This window comes from Netta rufina (assembly GCF_964035555.1).
Source record: "Netta rufina genome assembly, chromosome: 3".
Lineage (NCBI taxonomy): Eukaryota > Metazoa > Chordata > Aves > Anseriformes > Anatidae > Netta > Netta rufina.
Window position 1 is genome coordinate 28496084 of NC_140125.1, and position 13500 is coordinate 28509583.

The 13500-nt window shown below is 40.9% G+C and overlaps 1 protein-coding gene across 1 annotated transcript in view; it reads left to right on the forward strand.

Annotated features, from left to right (window-relative positions):
• Positions 1-13500, forward strand: part of CHRM3 (cholinergic receptor muscarinic 3) — a gene marked incomplete at its 3' end in the record, with an annotated part of 256752 nt that overhangs the window by 52191 nt on the left and 191061 nt on the right. The gene's annotated exons all lie outside the window — the stretch shown is intronic.

Genomic DNA, 13500 nt, shown 5'->3' on the forward strand with positions numbered 1-13500 from the left:
CACAGAGTTCTCCAAGATAAGATTAAAATCATACATTTATGATTACTGCCCTAAACTTTTGGAGAAAAAAAATCTATTACAAAACTGGTTTGTTTTACTTGGAAAGAGGTAGTCATTGATGTTTGTTGACTTACCGTGGTCACCATTTCAAGTACACAGTTGCCTGTCACCAGGGAGTCTGAGAAATTGCTTGTTCTCTCTACTTGGAGGGAAAAGTCTTCTTGTTTCAGATATTACCTTGCAAGAATGGCCACATATTGCTGCAATTACGGATGTAGATAGTATTAATCTTTCTTTTCTTGGGTTGTATTGAAACTAAATTCCACTCAGTTAATCAACATTTTTCCCCCTAATTGTCTTACCTGTAGGCAGTTTCAGAGGTAATCCCTAGGGTTCTTGATAATGTTTTAGCGTGTACCTCTCCATTGGCTTTGTTCAGGATTGTTGCATGCCTCATCGTTTTCATCAATTCCTGGGCAGTTTGCTTCAAAACCCAATGTTTCTTGACATGGGAGTGTGCAGTCTTTGGCTTCCGTATCTCTCTGTGTATAATTGATATGTTGTTTGATGAAGTTTTTGATGAAAATAAGATATTTACCATCTCAAAATCTTTTTATTCTAAAGAAGAATCCTTGGTGGTTTTTGTTTTGTTTTAATAGTTACAGCCAATTTTTCCCTTCTGAGGCAGCAGTCATCTTACACAGATTCATCTTATTCTATTTACCTCTCAAGGGGTTGGATTTGGGGTTTAAGGTGCCTTCCCCCAAACTATTCTACGATTGTACGATCCACCTGATTTTGAACTACAGGTTTTAAAACTAAAAAAACTGTCTTGAGATGGTCCTGATCATTACCCACAAAAACTATTAAACCTACCCTTCAATTTATTTTAGTGTGAGGTAATCTGTTTTTTATCAGTCTCTAGTTTTGTCACATTTAATGTTTAAGCCAGTGGGATGTGGTAAAGAAAAGAGAAGAGCTGAACTCAGTGTTGTAATTTTCTTATAACTAGGCATAGCACATTTTGTTTGAAAGCCTGATAAGCTGAATATGATTTTTCTATAATCTTAAATGTCTGAAATTTACTTCTGTTTTACTGGACTTGACTTTTAATGCTATAGTACTAGTTATTTTACAGGTGCCTGTACAAGGATTTCATATATATCCTTCTAATTATTCAAAGTGGGGAATAGTTAAATTTGATGCCTTTCTTCTATACAGTGATCTTATTTTTGCATTGCTTATGTACTGTCTGAAATGCATTAGTATTTGAAATCTTGATTTCCTGCAGCTTAGGTAATTATACTTTTTTTGATGCAAATAGAGAAAGAAATGGGCACAATGTACAAAGACCCTCTGTGAAGGATTTATTGGAAGATAACAATCTTCCTATTATGAAAAAAGAACAGTGGTAGTGAGATACTAATGAAAATAAAACACATGTATTTGTAGACATATTTTTTTAATAGATGTTCTGCTTTTTCTTAGAGACTGAAAAAGCAAAACACAAATCTAAAAACAAACAACAGTAAAAAAAAAAAAAAAAAAAAAACCAAAAAAACCTCTTTCTCCTCCATCTTCTCTTAGAGCTTACTCTTCTGGAAACAAGCGCACAAACCTGCTTTGCATGTGTTCAAACCCTTACTAGTTTTTCAAAATCCTCTAATACTTAATACTGTTACAAGAATATGGTTAAGCATCTTCTATGTGGAAAGATAGAAGCTGTCTGTTGAGAAAAAAATATATTTTTTTCAAACAGGATGAAAAAAACAGGAATTTGGAGTTCATGCAAAGCTGTAAGTTCACAGGATGCACAGTAAAAGCTCTGTCGATACCTTGTGCTCTGGATGGTGCCTGTATGGAATATAAATCACTTTTTCAATGTAATCTGCTTTTATTGCTGCTATGATTTAAAATAGAATGTTAAATGGAAATGAAATAAAAGATTTTCTAGTATTCCACCAGTGTGAAACAACCATAGCTGCTTTTTTTCCCCCCCCTCACCCTTCTGGTATCTATTGCATTGCAGGATCACAGTTTTGTACTTGTAGGATTTGTTAGGAACACAATTATCCTGCTATGTTGTATAAAGCACAGTTATAAAGTTACATAGCTTCGTGGGTAGCATGAGATAACAATCACGAATAATAAAGATAGAGGGATAAAGCTGTGACAGCACAAGAGTATTGTGTTTTAATCAAAGCATCTTTTGTTGCTGATGTTTTATTGAATTATTCTAATTTTTTTACTATGGGCTTTTGAAATTGATAGGATGTAGAAAAAGAACAGTAACCCATCCTTTAAACCTTCACCAGCCTTGAAATCCTCCTCCTCTATGAGGACTTGATAGGTAAGGGACAACAGGCACTGGATGCTTGTGCCATTTTCTTTCACCAGTTGCCTGTTTCAGAAGGATGGTGTTAATGAACGCTGGTGATGCTCAGCGGTGTTCACCAGTCAAACACGGTGTTAGGACAGTTGGCTCTGCAAAATTCCTGACCACCATCTGTGTGTAGGTAGGGAGGTGCTGGCACAGAAGTGAGGCTGCCTGCAGTGCCAGGCACCTGGGCCTTTTCTGGCAGAACCGCTTGTGGTGCTGTGCTGCTGCTGGAGTATTCTGCATTGTTTATCCTGTAAATGTTGTGGTCCTCATTGCATTTTTTTTTTTTAATTGTGTAATGCTGATTTTTCCTTCTTACTTGAGTAAGAAAACTTAAAATCACTTTTGTGTGCTTCTGACATGAGACTTTGAGTGAAAACAGACTGTGGTCACTTACTTCAAACCCAAATACAATTCCAAGCAATATTTCAACATTTTTGAAATGTTTCTGTCAGAAAACAGACTGAATTGTGTGTAACAGCCTGGATCTAGGCTTCTTCCAAGACTGCTTGTGCTTTCACAGAGGCTCAGTTGAGATTTTCTCCTGAATTTTGCTCATCCTTTCCTGACCAGATGGCAGAGCCTAGGCTAGAAAGCATAGGAATTGCTCAGCCACACGCCTGCTGTACGGAAGCCCTGAAGGATCACGGGAGCATCTCAGTGGGCCTTGCCTGGAGGTCAGGGCCAGCTCAGCCTCCAGGGACCAGCACAGTAGGGGTGCAGGAGAAGCCCTGAAGGCTCCTGTGTTGGGTCTGTCTGAGCTGGAGTCACCTTTTCCCTGCAGCAGCCCACACAGTGCTGTACTCTGCACTCGTAGCTGAAACAGCACTGATATCACTCCAGTGTTGTGTCTATTGCTGCGTAGTGCTGGCACAGCATCAGGACTCCTTCCAAGCCCCCAAGAGCCAGCAGGCTGGGGGTGGGCAAGTGATGGGGTGGGGACATTGCCAGGGCAGCTGACCTAAACCAACCAAAGGGATATTCCATAACACCTGATGTCACACTCAGCAATAAAAGGGGGGGCTCTCATGGGGGAGGGGGCTGTTCCTCCTGAACAACCACTACGCGTTTGAGGCCCTGCTTCCCAGGACGTGGCCGAACACCGCTCGCTGATGGGAAGTAGAGAATAATTTTTTCTCTCTCTGTGCTTCCGCACGGACTGATTGCTTCTTTTGTCTCTGTTTTTTCCTCCCCATTCCCTTTCCTTTTAATTAAACCTTTCTTATCTCAAACCTTGAGTTCTCTGTGTTGTATTTTCTCCCCCTTCCTCTTTGAGGAGAGGGGGAGTGAGAGAGCGGTTGTGGTGGAGCTCGGCTGCCCACCTGAGTAAAACCACCACAGCTCCCCCAGGGCTTTGCTGGGGAGATGAAGCCCCTTCTGCAGCATGGTGAGCTGCAGGCAGGCAGGGAGGCTGAATGCTAGCCTTGTGCCCGGGAGAACCACCATTTCTGGGCAGTTTGCAGGCCCAGCCAACCTCAGCTGGACATACAGCTCTGTACACATGCCGTGGTGAGTTTCATGCAGAGCCTCCAATACTGGTGTCAGTCCTCAGGGCCTTGGGGCTCTGCTTTGAGCCTCCTGGGCTGCCCTCGGCTTCATGAACTGCCTCTGCCCTCTTTTGCTGGCTGCCTCTGCATTTATTTAAAAACTATGGCAACAACAGCTGCAAATTAAGAAAATAAAAGCCTCCCACCCTCTTTTTCTTCCTGCCATCCTCTGGATGCTGCAGCTGTCTCCCCTCACACCCCCGTTTCCCATCTCTCTGCATGGGGTGTCAAACAGGCCTTTCCTTGCAGTGAGGTGACCCCATCAGGAGCACGGTGTACAATGGGAGGAAAAATGGCCTTGCTTTCTCTTGCTTTCAGTTGAAGTGTACAGTGCCAAAAAAAAAGCCTAGAAAAGCACGTGAAGGGGAAAAAAGAAAAAAAAGTTATGTCCATTTTACGTCCTGTTGACACTTTTCTGAAAGAAAATGGGAGAAACAGTTCTGTAAATAAGCTAACGCATCCTATCTTATCTATACTGAAAACATGTTTTTAAGTTCTGTACTTTAGCTTTTACTGGGCATTTTATGGAGCAACTGAAAGAGGAGTATCCTGATGTCAACCTACGCTGCCACATTTTGAGTCCACAGGATCCTGGGTATTCCCCGAAGTACAAATTTGCCATAGCCATAACATTGTTTCTGAGACTTTGAAAGCAGAAAGCCCATTGACATAGAGACCCGTAGCCCAAATATTTGAACTGGAAAATCAGCCACTGAGAAGAGAGGTTGAGAAGTTGTTTCATTTTAACTGTACAAATATTGCTCTCTCTGGAGCACAAGCATTTGTACCTGTTTCATCTATGAAAAAGGTATTGGGATGAGGAATTTCAAAGGAAGGTATTCCTCTATAGTCTGTCAAGTACTAAAAACTATGGGTACTCTTTCATTTGTATTTCTAATTCTATTCTAGTATGGTTATTCAGACATCTACCTAAAGTTTATGGTTTGATTATTCCTCCATACATAGCACGTTTGTCCTTGTTTTTTGGAAGCATTTTTAATATTAATAGGTTACTCCTTAGGTCATAGCTTTTATAGTTTTAGCGTAAGCCTTTAATCTCACTTTAATGATTTTTGGTTGTAACTTATTCTCATAATTATTACTAATAAATCTACCACATAGCAAAGTACAGTACATCCTGTAGTATCAGAATTCTTTATCTTATTTGTTTATATCTAATTAGCAGAAAAAATACTGCCCATCTCTTCTTATTTCCCGCAAAAGGACCTTCCTAGACACTGTAATAGCTTTGTGTCTTCCTAGACATGCAGAGGAAGAGTGATGTAGAAGAGGAGCAGTCACATTTGGCTACCAACATCTTGGTCAGGGAAACTGCGTCACTTGTGAGGGAAAGCATTGCTGTTTTTTTTTGCTGTCATTGCCTGGGGTTAAGTTACAATAAGGATTATACTAAAACATAATAGGTTTCAAAAATTGGGTTTTATCACCCCCTATAAAATCAGTAATATAATTTGACTCTCTGGGGTTTGTACAATGTGTACTTATGCCTTAATAACAGAAGACATCTGCTGAACTAATTTGCTCAGCAATTTAGAGAGTTGCGTAGACTGTGAACTGATGGATATTCAGTTAGCTCAGAGCCATTTGAATTTCCTACATTTTATGCATTCTAGCAAAATTACTTGTTCCTTGGCTATTTTGCTATCCTGTATTTTCACAGAAAAATAAATGTGTTAAAACTTACTAACTCTTCTTTGTTCCCATCTCTTGTGACTTCCCTTCTACTTTCAGGAGGCTACTTCCAATGCATTTCTGCTAGTGGTAAGAAGAAAATTTGCTGGCTGTGCCTCTGCCATCTCCACTGTCCTTTGGTCCCTCAGTGAAAATGCTCTGGCAAATGAGCCCATTGGTTTCTTTCCCTAAGAGGCAGAGTCAGTCCTCATCTTAGTTCCTGTATTCTCCACTGAGTTTCTGGCCTTCCCTTGTCCCAAGCCTGCAGCTCCGAACAGGTGGCCCCTTAACTGAGAGAGCATTGCTAGCAAGCTTAAGGCGAAAACAACACTTACAGTGTTCGGTAACTCATCCTTGCCAAGTACAAGGTAGGGGAGGTGCAGTACCGCCGCTTTTCAACTTCCTCCCAGCTGGGTTATAAAACATCATTATTTTTTCTCCAGTGCTCTCTGCTGCACCCTTTTAGAAGTGCACGTATGTTTCTGGCTTTAACCTCTAACTGTAAAGTCCCAGAGGGTTTTTGACTGATGCCTGACTGTGCTGTTGTAAGCACGCTGATGCTGGCTGTGTTTCAGCTGGTAGCATGATTTAATAAAAAAGCAGCACCGACTCTGAGTTGAGGGCTCAGTACTGATTTATGGCTAGGCTGCAGAGCAGGACACGAAGTTTTGGGAACATATTTGACTTCCCCATGTGTCTCTGATAGAAAATTACCAGGGAAGTTTCTTACCAGTAATTCTCAAATCTCCATATCTGCAAAATCTTTCTGACTTGGCAATAATGGGCTTCTCTGCTCACTGAAGAGTTTTCTTCAGTTTAGAATGTACAGATATGAAGTTCCTTTCCATTCTGAAGTGCTTCTATTTTTTTTTTTTAATTTTTTCTTACTGTATTTTTGAGGGAGATTCAGCATTTCATATTTGCATCCATCAGTAGAAAACACTGTACAAGATCCAAGGCACTGGACCTTCAGAGCAACTGTGTGCATCATGATGAGGGAAATCATAATGAACATTAGGCAAATGTTACATCAGTAGTTGCCAGGTGAAAACCACTGATGCAACTAGCATGAAGGCCATGAGTGCAACACTTCTACTGATAAGGTTGACACTAACATCAGTGTGTGCACTGCAAATTGGTTAGATATTGTCTGCTTAAATTACCTTTAAATTACTTTATCTTGTAATCTGAAGGCTCTATAGTTGCTCGTTTCCTTCCCCCACCTCTTAAAATTCTGTCTTTGCTCCCAAAAAACCAGGGCCGTTTTCATTAGTTTGTAATCCCAGCTAGGTGTGTGCAGTGGTGTCCAGTGTGCTCTGTACCAGCGGGGAGGAGGAATGACCCTTCTGAGGAAGGTAAAACCAGATGCTGAGCCACCCCCTCACTGTGGAGTTCCAGCCCACATGGCTGCTGTTGGCAAATGTTGAGGACAAGGAGGTGCCACAAAGCTGTTCCAACCTTATTTCTCCCAGGCAGGTTTTATTACGACACACTGTAGGTGATATTTCAAGCTTTATTTTTTTTTCCACAAGTGATGACATGGCTGTCATATTTAGAGGTTTATTGTTAATTATCACCAATTCATTAAGGGATTAGTAACTGTTCTGCGGGCACATGCTGAGCACAACCACATTGCTGCTCTCTCCACATGAGCTGACCAGAGGAGCCGTGTTCTGCTCTCAGACTTCATCTGTGGTCAGTGCTGGGTAAGACTTCATTCCTGGATAAGGAGTCCCTTCAGTCTTGTTTCTTAATGAGCTGTTATTGCTGGCCAATAGAATATCTGTTCAAACCATCAGTTCTGACTTCGCTCCTTACTCTCTTGCTTCAAAGCATTCCTACCTCACACAGACAAAAGGTGAGGAAACAACAGTATGGAAAATATTGGGTTTGGTTTTAACTATGGTGTAGCACTACAGGCTGCACAGGAGCTTCTGTAGTTCCCCCAAATATTACTTGGTTCACAGAAGACGAAGATACAACTGCTTGATTTGCAAAGCAGTGTCAGGGCTGTTCACAGAATTTCAATGTGCTGAGAAGTGGAGTCCTTGGCAGGTGGCATCTCCTTTATCTCCTTTCTGCTGCTGAGGTATTAAAAATATTCAGGGGGGTGGTGCCAAAATAACCATTTTCTGCCAGGTGGAAAATAAATCTAAAACTGCTCCTTTAGCATAAAAAAATGAAATAGGTAGTTGACAGGGGCAGAACACAGCTGTTCTTGACCTCCATCAGCAAGAGCTTAGTTAGAGGCTGAATACTGCTGTGAAAGTCAGTCTTGCAGCATCTGTAGGTCACAAAGAGGATGTGCACGGCAGCACTGGAGAACGAATGTCACATTTTCATTACATATTTGCTCAGAACAGAGCTCTTTCGCAGGAAATACATTAGCCCTATTTCTTTGCCTGATGTTCTGCTAATGGAAGAGAGCGAGTGACAAGGGAAGTTCATGGGTTGATTTAGGAGGAAAGACTTTTTAAAATCACACAGCTTTTTAAAATGCTACTCATTATAATAAAAGCACAGCTTTTTAAAATGCTACTCATGATAGTAAAAGCATAGCTTATTCCCATGCATGTGCATGTAAGAGATGATATTCAGCATCTGCTGATATGAACTGACATGTTGACTCTGCTGTTCTGTGCCCTTGCAGCAGCTTAACAGGTATTTTTCCCACAAACAGCTTAAAAGCCACACAGGCAAATCCCAGCATAGCATTGTGAGGCTTCACGCAGGTGTGAAGCAAATAACCTAAATGAGATGTAAGCTATGGTTTGAATGGGAAGTTAAGAACAAAATGTCCATCCAAATACTGTAATAAATGCTCCGCAGAAATAGATACCGCTAGTGCCTCTGCTGTACAATCCTGCCTATATTTCAAACCACATTGATTCTGTTCACCGGTAATTCATTCTTATTTAGAAATAAATTAAAATGTTTTATAATGTTATATATGTCATGGTATTGAAGCATTGAGGCAGATAGACTTAAATTCATTGCAGTCACTGAATGAGGATGTGGTAAGGTAGGTGATCACTGTGGAAAAAAAGCAATAAAGGATGTAAGGGAAATGTTAACTTCTGCTTCGCGGTCTCATTTTCTCTGCTACAAACATTGCTTACTGTCCAGAGATCCCAGGTGTGTGGGCCTTCCTTCCTGAGATTGAATCGAAAATCTATTGTTTGAAAAGTTATTATCAACCAAATCTTTGAAAACTGAGATTTTTTGAACAATGCATGCTGCCAGATGCACTTTTAATTAACTGTGCTCCTAGTTACAGCTTAATTACATTTTTGGACATTTATTCTTTTTGGAAAATAGCTTTTTAATGGAAAATCATATTCCTTGGCCTCTGAGGAGCAGATTTGTTGTTGGAAGAGTGAGCTGGATTGGTTACACTTTGAAAATAGGTCAGTGGCTAATAGAGTTTGTATAAGGACTAAAAAGCACTTTATCAGCGCTCATTAGGCATTGTGGTTATAAGGTCTCACTGTTAAAACAAACTTGAGGGTTTCAAGCAATAACAGGCTACTCCACGGATCTAAACCATTGCATATTCATAACATAAAACAAAGTTTGATTAAAACAACAGTTACGAGAGTTGCCAGGGGCCAAAATGTGCAGTCATCTGGATATGATCCAGTTTTGTTCATTATAAGGGGACAAATCCAGTTTCTCTTCCTGCTGTACACAATTAATATATTGTTAGTCTTCAGCGTCTTATAGTAATCAATTGGCATTTAACATGCCACCAATGCAGATCGTGGCATAACAAAACGCAATGAGAGATTTTCACGCAGATAAGGACAATCATATACATAGTGATCAGTTTGAATATCGTCAGTGATTTAAAATGAGCTATGTGTTGAGTGTTTATCATAAAAGCTTCTTAGCAGTCATACACATTTACACAGTGTGTTCTGCTTAGCACAGCATGGAGCTGACAAGGCTGTTGGGTTTTTGTGCTTTCTTTTTGTTAACACTCTACCAGGCAACAACCACGGTTCAATTTAGAAAAGAAAGAAAGGGCATCAACTAGTATGCTTCGACGTAGAGTTACATTTACATAAAATGATCTCCTCTGTGATGCATTCTGATGAGTGAAAATTGATGTATGTTACAGGCAAGTGTGTATTTTGGAGGGATGCATGCTGAGCTCATGAAGCTGCCACAGCACGACAGGCTGCACGGGTGAGCTGCTCTTGGAGGTGAGCAGCAAGGGAGCAGGTATGCATGGCCTGGGTGGAAAGAGCAGGAGGGCCTCTGAATGTTATCAGTGTCAGCTGAGCATTTGCAATTAGCTCTTCAAGATTAGTCTTGCAGAGGTTGTGAAATACGCACACTAAACCCGTGGCTTCAGTGCAGGTTGCTTGCTAGAAAAAGGCTTACCCTTAGTGAAATGGCAGCACAGATTTTGATAGAGAAACCTTGCAAACTACTTCTGTCAATAATGATTGTGTCATTCGAAGCAACTTTTCTAATTAATGAAATCAATTGCTAATTCATGTTCCATCTGGATGCTTACATGGCTGCATAAGACAGTGAAGAAATTACCCTTTTCTAGAAGTGTTTTTTCAGAGGCAGCAGCAAGGCATAGGCATGCTGTAAAAGTGGCTCCAAGTGAAACCAAGCTTCAAATCTTTGACTCCAGACTTGGAGACTATCTTTTTGCATTTCTCTGCCCTTAAAACTGGAGCATGCTGCCCGTCCTGTTGGAGGGGCTGGTACCAGCCCCTGCTCCAGCCATGGGGCTGACTGCATGGTGCCAGTGTGCAGGAAGTGTGCTCTTCCCCCGTGGCTGCGTGCACCCAGAGCTGCAACCAGGTGCTGTGAGGCTATTGGGGAAGATGCAAGTAGACCCTCGCTGTGCCATCTATGTGCTGGCTGGCAGCAGGCCATGACTGGCTACAGCGACCAGATTTGTAATTGCTGGCATTTTGGACATTTGGGGGTTTAGTTCCCTTTTTTTCTTAAAAACAAAAAAAAACAACAACAAAACACCTGCGTAAAATATTATTATTGTTGTAAAACTAAGTAAGTTACTGCAGTGAAGTAGTCTCAGAGTTTAGTAACTTTAATGTTTAGTAGCATCGTTAGAAAGCTTCTGTACTGAGAATACTACCTTATTTGTTCATGCGCATCCAAATAATGGTGCTCATCCTTGTAAGGATGAGTATCCTTTCTTTCATATTCTTATGGTATATGAAATCATGAAAGTCCTTTTACGCTATTTAATTTTATGACAGTCAGAATAACAGAGGAATGCCGAAACTTCCATCATTTCAGTTTTGTAAATGTCTTCTTGAAGGATAAAGGCAGTCAGCAGACTGTATAAACACCATTTTTAGCTTTAAGTCGGTCACTAAAGCATCCATAAGAGCAGCTTGTTCATCTAGCCCTGCAAATCTTCCCACCTGCATGACAAAGGCCTCAATAATATGATTAAATGATGCTTAGGGGCCTCTGTTAAAATGTTTTAGTGACTTTGCACTTCATAGCAGTGAGTTAGCTCTGTCATATTTGAGATGCAGGGACTGATCACATGAACATTACTACCGCATCGAAGTACAGCCATGCGCTTACGACAAGTCACAATGGTGTAATTATTAAAGAAGGTGCAATTATTCAGGAAGATAATGGGACTGTCGTTGTCTGGCTGGACCCTGTTCGTTTTGCAGTCTGCTTTCTGTGTCCTACAGCTCCTCACATTGTGAAAACGTGAAGTTTGTGAAAATGGGGGGGGGAAGATGCTGCTCTAGTGGAGAGCAGAGCAAAAAAGACTTTTGGAGTTGTTGCATGAATGCTTTATCGCTTAAAGGAAAGAAAAGAGAAAGAGGACAGATGTCTCCTTGCAGTGCTTTTTTTTAAAAAAAATAAATTATTTTTGTTGTTTGTTTTGGTACTTTAATCACCTGATGTCTAATCCTGTCCAAGAAGGTTGCATTTGAGGGGAAAATCTGATTACCCCATTGCTCACCTCTTTGTATTGGCAAGGCCAGGCTGGTGCCCTTTCACAAGTTCAGAGTTGGAAACGGTGAAAAGAAAGACCCCGACTGACTGTGTCAAATGTTCCACGTTTTATTTGAATTTAATTGCCTTTACTTAGCTGTAAAACTTAGAGCTTTCTTCTGTGTAGTACGTTGGCATGTTATAACAAAGCTGTGAACTTGCAACACTGTGCTAAAATACCCTTGTACACATAGAAACGCTGTCTTTGGAGGTGCAATATTTCTCAAAACAAGGGCATGAGCGTGTTTGGGTAGACGCAGAGCCAGGCTAAGCCTTTCCTCTACGCCTGCCTGCCCACACACTACCTCTTCCTCACACCAGCGCTGCTGGTTTTGTAGCCAGTGAATGGGTGGGGAGGCAGGTCTTGCTCAGGGAATAAAACATTCCCCAATTCCCAGTCCCTTGTGCTGAAAAGACAGCAGGGACACAAGAAGCATGAGCTCTGTAAGTAGCCTGGTGAAGGATCTGCTTAAAGTTGTAGAGAGTCTGTAGAAAGCCCGGCCGTGGTTGAAGATACGGAGTTTTATCCTTTGAAAGAGCCTTAGAAAATGAATGCAGGAAAGTATTTATTTAGAAGAATATGCACATCAACAATGATTGGATGGGACTGTAATGTCTTCCTAAGCGTTCTTGTTTCGATTTTCACAGAAGTCTCCATGGTGATAAAATATTCTCATGTTAATGTCAATTAAAAATTTATTTCCATTTTAAAATAAATCTGGGTAAGAAGACTTGGTTGTAGTAAATCTGTGTGGTGACATTTTCTACCCATTCAATTTTCAAAATTTTCTGTATGGCTTGGAAGAGCCTGTAATTCCAAGTTTCTAAACAGGTTTCAAGAGAAGAAAAGCAGCCCAGAAGGGTGAAGTGTTTGGAGGGGTCATGCAGCTGCCCTCCAGCTATTAACAGAGTTTAGTTGTAGGGGGCAAAAGGAAGATGTAGTTGATGCAGATGAAAACAATCTGTGGAAAATAGTCAGAAAATTACACTCATTTTACTTAAGCTTTTCCCTTTAAAGGTGAAAAGAAAATCAATTTGATAGTTTTAAAGATCTGCACAGTTCCATGGAAAACATAAAACCCCACTTGAAAGAGTTTTTGAAATCTCATTCTGTATCTGATTAAAAGTGTATTTTGGACCCCCTGTTTTCAAAATGTTCTGTGAAAGACCAACCACAGTGTTCTGATCACACACTCACTTTAGCCTTGACTTTATTTTAACCTCAGTTTTGAAATAAAATACAATTGAAATAAAAAGCCTCTTTGGAGAGAAAATCCTGAAATCTGAAAATAATTAAATGGGATGCTTCAAAACGTGAAACCTTTCATGTGTTTTTGACTGTGAGTGAAAAAAATCCCAAATTTGTCAAATTTCTGGGTCACTGTTTCTGCTGCACCTCCTTCAGTGCAGCATGGAAGAAGGGTTCTTTAAAGGTATTTTTCAAGCCACTCTACTAAGGATTTTTTTTTGGAAAAGTGGGATTGTGCCGGCATCACATGTTATTCATTGAACCCCATCAGCTATATCTCAGCTGTACAGCTACTTGGCTTAGAGCCCACCTCTCCAGCTTTGCAGCACATCAGCTGGACTGAAAAATACAGCTCCAGATCAGATCCTCCAATGAGCTTCACATTGCTGTGGCATTCATGTGTAGTGAAACAGAATTGGGATGAATACAATGTTGCTGTTGATAGAATATGAGTGCTCCTTGCTTGGTGTGTGCTCCTTACCCAAGTTCAGCAGCGTGCTGAATGTTAGGCGAAGTGTGGGCATCGTCAGTCTCCTGTCAGCACGTGTGCCAGCCCCAGTCAGGCAACTAAGCCGCTGCTCTGCTCTTCCCTACACTTAGTTAATTTGTGTGTGTGCAGTTGGTGC